Genomic DNA, 6,031 nt, shown 5'->3' on the forward strand with positions numbered 1-6,031 from the left:
GTTTCAACTACTACAACATTAACCAAAGATATCAAGTTTATTTTACACTTAAATTTTGATGCTTATTTTTATTCTTAATTAATCAAACCACATAATTAAGCAATTAAGCACAAAACACATAATACTCAAATAATACACTTCTATTATTTCAAAACGGGTTACAAAGGTTAACCTAGACTATTACATTGCTAAAAATGGCAAGCCCGGTAACACAGGCGTTACAATAGCTGTTGTGGCAAGTGCGGCTAGTTGCACAAGGGGGCGTGCAAAGGGGTAGGTTCTGGCTGCTTTAAGTAAGGTCGGAATGGTCACATCAGTAGAGATTGTACCGCTACCACCCCCATCACTCCGATATCTGATCTGATTCGCTTTCAGTGCAATCAGAAGGGTCACTAGAAGGCCTATTGTCCGAGTTTGGCTACGGTAGGACCGGTGTCAGCACCCGCTCCTGTGACATTTAGGATTACTGACGACATTGAGGAAAATATAGGATTGAAAATGCAATCAATGACTCTGATTTGTTTAGTTAGTATTAAAAGTTCTCTTTTAATAATATTTAGAGATAGAGTTAAGATTACCACATGATAAATTTACATTGCTCATATTTATGTTACTCGGTGGCATACCTACCCTCAAGCCAATGTTAATTGCATCCCTATTTCTAATTCTATTTTTATTTTGTAAGCTTTTTGATGCATGAAATGTTACTCATTTAAACCAGTATTTCTAATTTATTTCAATAGTTCAATAATTCCTTTTATATGATGTTATTGATCAGCTTTGTAGTTGCAATTAATTGTGAATTCTTTGAAACATATTTATGTAAAATCTTTGAACATTAAAGTATATTGCTATTTTATGATGTCTTGTATTTAAGTGTCCATTATCAATAAAGGTTTGTAGATTATCCAAAAATAAATAAATAAATAAATTTAAAAAAAAAAAAAAAAAAAAAAAAAAAACCCTCCGTGGGTTGCTTGCTGGTGCCGACCCACATCCCAGACTCCAGTCCAACATCATTAGTTTAAATAATATACATTAGAAATAGATTCTCTATTATAATATACATAGAAATATATTCTGTATTATAAAATAAAATAAAAATAGATTGATAGACATAGATTATTAAATTCAATCTTATCAACTCTTTAACAATCCATCGACTAAATATAAAAAATGAAAAAATTGTTAAAATCGGCCAATGTGATTTGTTTTTTCTTTTTTTCTTGTTTTATTATCATTATATACAGATTTTCAAAGCTACGCGTATCGTTCTTTTCAAAGTATTTTTGTTGTGAAGTTTGATTTTCGTCAATCTTCAAATGCCTATATGTGACTTTGAAAGTGTGTTATTGTCTTTATAAAAAGTTCCATTTAATTTGACACAAAGAATCTACAAATACGACAGAGAAAGAAAAGTATTCCTTTTCCCTTTTCTTTTCCATTCTTTTCACGTATTTCGTTTTCGTTACTAATAATTTTTTCTCGAAAAACAAATGAAAATTTTCGTATATATCCGTCTTCTATTATATGAATTATGAAAAAATATTAATTATTGACACCCTTCTAATAAATATCAACATTGTTCAAATGCAGATGGATATTCACATATAAAATTGCCTATTATTGCCATTGTTTTATATATTTTTTTATGAAGTGGATTCCCCAACCAAATATATAATGATATTTTATTTTATATCAAATAAAAAGAATATATCTACGTTGTTTATGATATAGAAAAAATAAACGGTAACTATAATATTCAGTATTTTATACATTATTAGAAGATATTGACTAGAAATTTTAAGAGAGTGATATATTCACATAGTAAATAATGATAATATATATATATATATATATATATATATATATATATATATATATATATAGAGAGAGAGAGAGAGAGAGAGAGAGAGAGAACTAGGTTCAAATGTTTCTAGCATCAATGAGAATTGAGGAAATAATAAATCATTAAATAAATAATGTAAGGATATTATAGTAATCTTTGAATATTTAATTATGGTAATTCATTAACTTTCTAAAACCTAGTTTTCTCCCCTCTTTATCTTCAAACAATCGGCCTCAAAAATATGTAGCCTCTTTCATGCTTCCCCATTCTATCTTCTGTTCCCTCTTTATCCTCTATTCTTCGAGTTGCTATGTGCATCGTCAGAGATGGTTTCGATCAAAGGATGGAAGCCTCTTCCCTTTCTTCTCTGTATAAGAAGAAGATCGATGTTGTTCCTGATTTTTTTCTGCATCCATCGATCCCAACCATTACAGTCAGCCTTTACTTCAAATTGTTGTCTGATGAGTCGTTGTTATTCTAATCGATTGCACAAATACAGAGGAGTCGAGAGAGGAAGATGTAGTGGGGTCGAGATAGAAACATGCAGTCAGAGAGGGGCGAAAAGAAGACAACATTTATATCGGAACACCACAACTGGTAGTATAATGGTTCGTCTTCTCCGTCAAATTTGTGATTAGGGTTAATTTCTGGTCGTTTCAAATCCACAAATTTCTTAAAACCCTTTCCACCTCCGACCCTCGACAACATAATTGAGGGAAAGATGGCTTTGATTCTTTCTACTGAGGCCTATTATAAGCATCCAATCTTGGAGACACTATTGAGGCCTATTATAAGCATCCAATCTTGGAGAATAGGTAAACTTTGCTTTTTTTTTTTTTCTAAGTATATATCGATATGTTCACACGTATTTTTTAGAACCGCTGTCGTACACGATTTAAACAAATAAAAGTATAAAATAATCTGCTTTATTGCACTAACAGTTAGTACAGGTAAGCAATGTCGAATCCTCAGGGACACGTCCTAATGTTTACACCTATTTGCATAAGGTGTGAACTGATTCTTGATGTGATGAATGCAATAAACATAAAAGGGGGTGGTTTTGTTTTGTTTTTTTTTTTTGAAAATTAAACTAACAGAGATTGAAAATGATGAGAAAATGACTAGATTTAAAATGATGAAAATTCAAATGAGGGAAAGCAATTTCAGTTTTCGTAGCGACGCCCCTAATCATATAATTAATCTTCAACACAATAATTGACTATGCACTTGTTTAAACTGGTACTAAGGTTCATTAACAAGATCTAATGACCTTTATTACAAAAATCATTTAATCAAAATAAGTTCTTTGAATTAAACCTAACTTTTAACTAAATTAATCAAACAAGCTCATGATCAACAAAGAAAAGTTGCATTAGACACAATGTAATTTCCCAGTAAAGTTCAATACCTCTCATAAGCTCGGAGGCGTTAAAACTTGTTTGATCAATTCATATCAGACTTAACCCTAATCTAAGAATTAATCTAATACTTGTCACTTTTTACTAATTAGTCTAGACAATTACGAATCTAAACAATTAGATGACTAGAATGATTTACAAACAATTTAAGTGGCCAACAGAAACTGAAATCAAAATCAGACATTCAATTAACACAGAATTGATCAAACTAAACAGTAATCATAGTCAAACATAGTGCTTAATGATTAATCATACGAAAAGGTTACGTCTTGCGAAACTGAAATCTGAGTTTTTAGCCAAACATGGCTAAAAACGAATTACAAACGGTGGAAATAGAGTCTAAAACGATAAATCTTACTAAACTATGAATGAAAATCGAATCGTCTCCTTTAGATCTGCGTTCTTCACTTGGAAACCTCTGAAAATCGCCTCTGAATCGCCAGGAATCGCAAATTAGGGTTAATGGAAGAGTATCAGGCTGTATTTATACGTCTAACTGTCAAAACACCGTACCTGCGATCGCAAGGGGTATCCCTGCGATCGCATGTATAACCCAAAAGTACGTCATGGGATTTTTTAATGAAGTACATTGTGATTTCGACGCAATTTGACCAACCTGCGATCGCAAGGACTGTACCTGCGATCGCAAGTACCTCTTTTTCCATACTGATGCATTTTTTTGGCTCGACAAATCCTTGAAGGCAACCTGCGATCGTAAGGATAGAGGACATGATCGCAAGTTGCTTCTTTTGGCTATTTTGATCGTCGTTCTTCCTTCCAAGCAGTTCTTGATCATTTCCCGGTATCCTTCCTTGGTCTAGACTCTAATTAAGCTCCTAAGCATCCACGAAGTTGCGCAATCATCCATGTGCTCCAAATGGTCCTGAAAAATCATAACAAACGTGAGCAGTACGGGCATTCTTCAAAATAATCATGAAACACGAAATACATAAGAATAATCGGGAATTAATTAACTTTTTATAATGAAATACGTAGGAAATTGTGCTAAAAGATGCATATAAAATGCATCTAACAGTATTCTATTTTTTGCTTTTGGAAATGCCCTTAACTTTATTTCCTTTGGATATGCTGCTCAGGTATGTGAATTTTGTAGCTTCAAAATCATTTTAAAGTAACATTTTAAATCCAAAATTTGTAATTTAGGTATTCTATTGTCTTGTGTTTTCACAGTCGCTTCTTGCAGCATTGGGATCCATACAATTTGTGTCAAATATCGTGTTTGCCTATTTTGTCTTACAGAAAACAGTCACTGTAAGTATGTTTTTTTTAAATCTGCATCTTTTCTTGTTATATGATCTGAAAATAACTTTTACTAACATTTGTAGCTTTTTTTTATGTAGAGTATTAGTTGCCACAACTTTTATTGTTCTTGGAAACATCTTCCTTGTTGCTTTTGGCAATCACCAATCACCTGTTATGGTATATCGTATACCACATTGGTTTTTACATTTTCTTTTTTCAAATTCTTATTCAAAGTTTATGGAAATTAAAATTCTTATGGTGATTATACATATTATGTATGTGGATTTTACAGTTTACACATAGGAGCAGTTGGCAGAAAAGTATAGCAACATTACTTTCCTTTTTTACTGTCTGCTTTTGGTAGTGGTGGTTCTCATGCATCATTATGTATACAGGTAAGCCCTTCAAATTGAAAGATATTTCCATAAAAAATCATTTCATTTAATTAATTTGATAAATTGGGATGGGTTAACATTAAAAAGGAGAGGAGAATTGTTGCTTGCTATTCCAGGGAAGGATCTTATGAGATACTGGAAGTTACTGCTTCCTTTTTCAGTATCATTCTTACAGAATAAACATGTTTCTTGATAGTTATTAGACTCTAAGTAATATTCTGTTAGAATAAAGTATATGTGTTCTTATAGAATCTTTGTTTGTCATTTTTTATTATTTTGGATAAATTTTAATTCTTTAATTTGGTGTATTTTTTGCTTTTTCAGTCTTTTTTCGATTAAAAATTGGTGATTCGAGGATTACATTCTATCAAAATGGTTGAACAGGTTTATACTTCTTCATACACAACAAGTATATTTGTGTAACTGGTAATGAATTTGTGATACTTTATGGTTGACTTTATAGTCTCTACTACATTATGTCAGAATTTATAGTTTTTCTTTTCTACTATATTCTGTCAAACTTTATAGTCTTTAATGCATTCTGTCAGAATCTATAGTTTTTATTCTCTTAGAATGCATTGAATTTTTTAATTTTTGAAACTTGATTATGTTTTCTTTGTGGATTTAGGTTTTAAAGAGGCTAACATTGATGTGGAGAAAGAAGAAAACATAGAGAACGGGAGTATATTATACCAGAATGTATTATGCTACAATGTATAAAGTGTTGCTTAAAAATAATATTCTCTCAGAATAACTTAGTGTTTTGTTAGACTTTGATGTTTTTTTTCTTTCACAATGTTGTTATTATTCAATGAATCACAATCATATAATCTAATTATTTGGTATATTAATAGTTCAAGAATTGATTTTGTGTATTCTTTTCATAATGTATTTACTAGTTTATGGTTAACATTCTGTCATTCTGATAAAATAAAATCGAAAAATATATTTACTAGTTTATGGTTAACATTCTATCATTCTGACAGAATAAAATCGGATTATTAATTTTGAATTAATTTAAAATATTAAGATTTTTAAAAATAAAGGAATTAATTATCCCTAAAAATCCGAAACTTTCCTTTTTTAATATAGGTTAGTTGACTAAA

The 6,031-nt window shown here is 30.7% G+C and overlaps 1 long non-coding RNA gene across 1 annotated transcript; it reads left to right on the forward strand.

Moving 5' to 3' along the window:
• Positions 1–4,302: 4,302 nt before the first annotated feature.
• Positions 4,303–5,449, forward strand: LOC145051404 (uncharacterized). Its single transcript, XR_013683604.1, has 3 exons — positions 4,303–4,364; positions 4,459–4,539; positions 4,629–5,449. It is a non-coding gene; the product is annotated as an uncharacterized LOC145051404 (long non-coding RNA).
• Positions 5,450–6,031: the final 582 nt, after the last annotated feature.

Source organism: Lactuca serriola, chromosome 5, assembly GCF_051521515.1.
Source record: "Lactuca serriola cultivar US96UC23 chromosome 5, Lser_US96UC23_V15, whole genome shotgun sequence".
Lineage (NCBI taxonomy): Eukaryota > Viridiplantae > Streptophyta > Magnoliopsida > Asterales > Asteraceae > Lactuca > Lactuca serriola.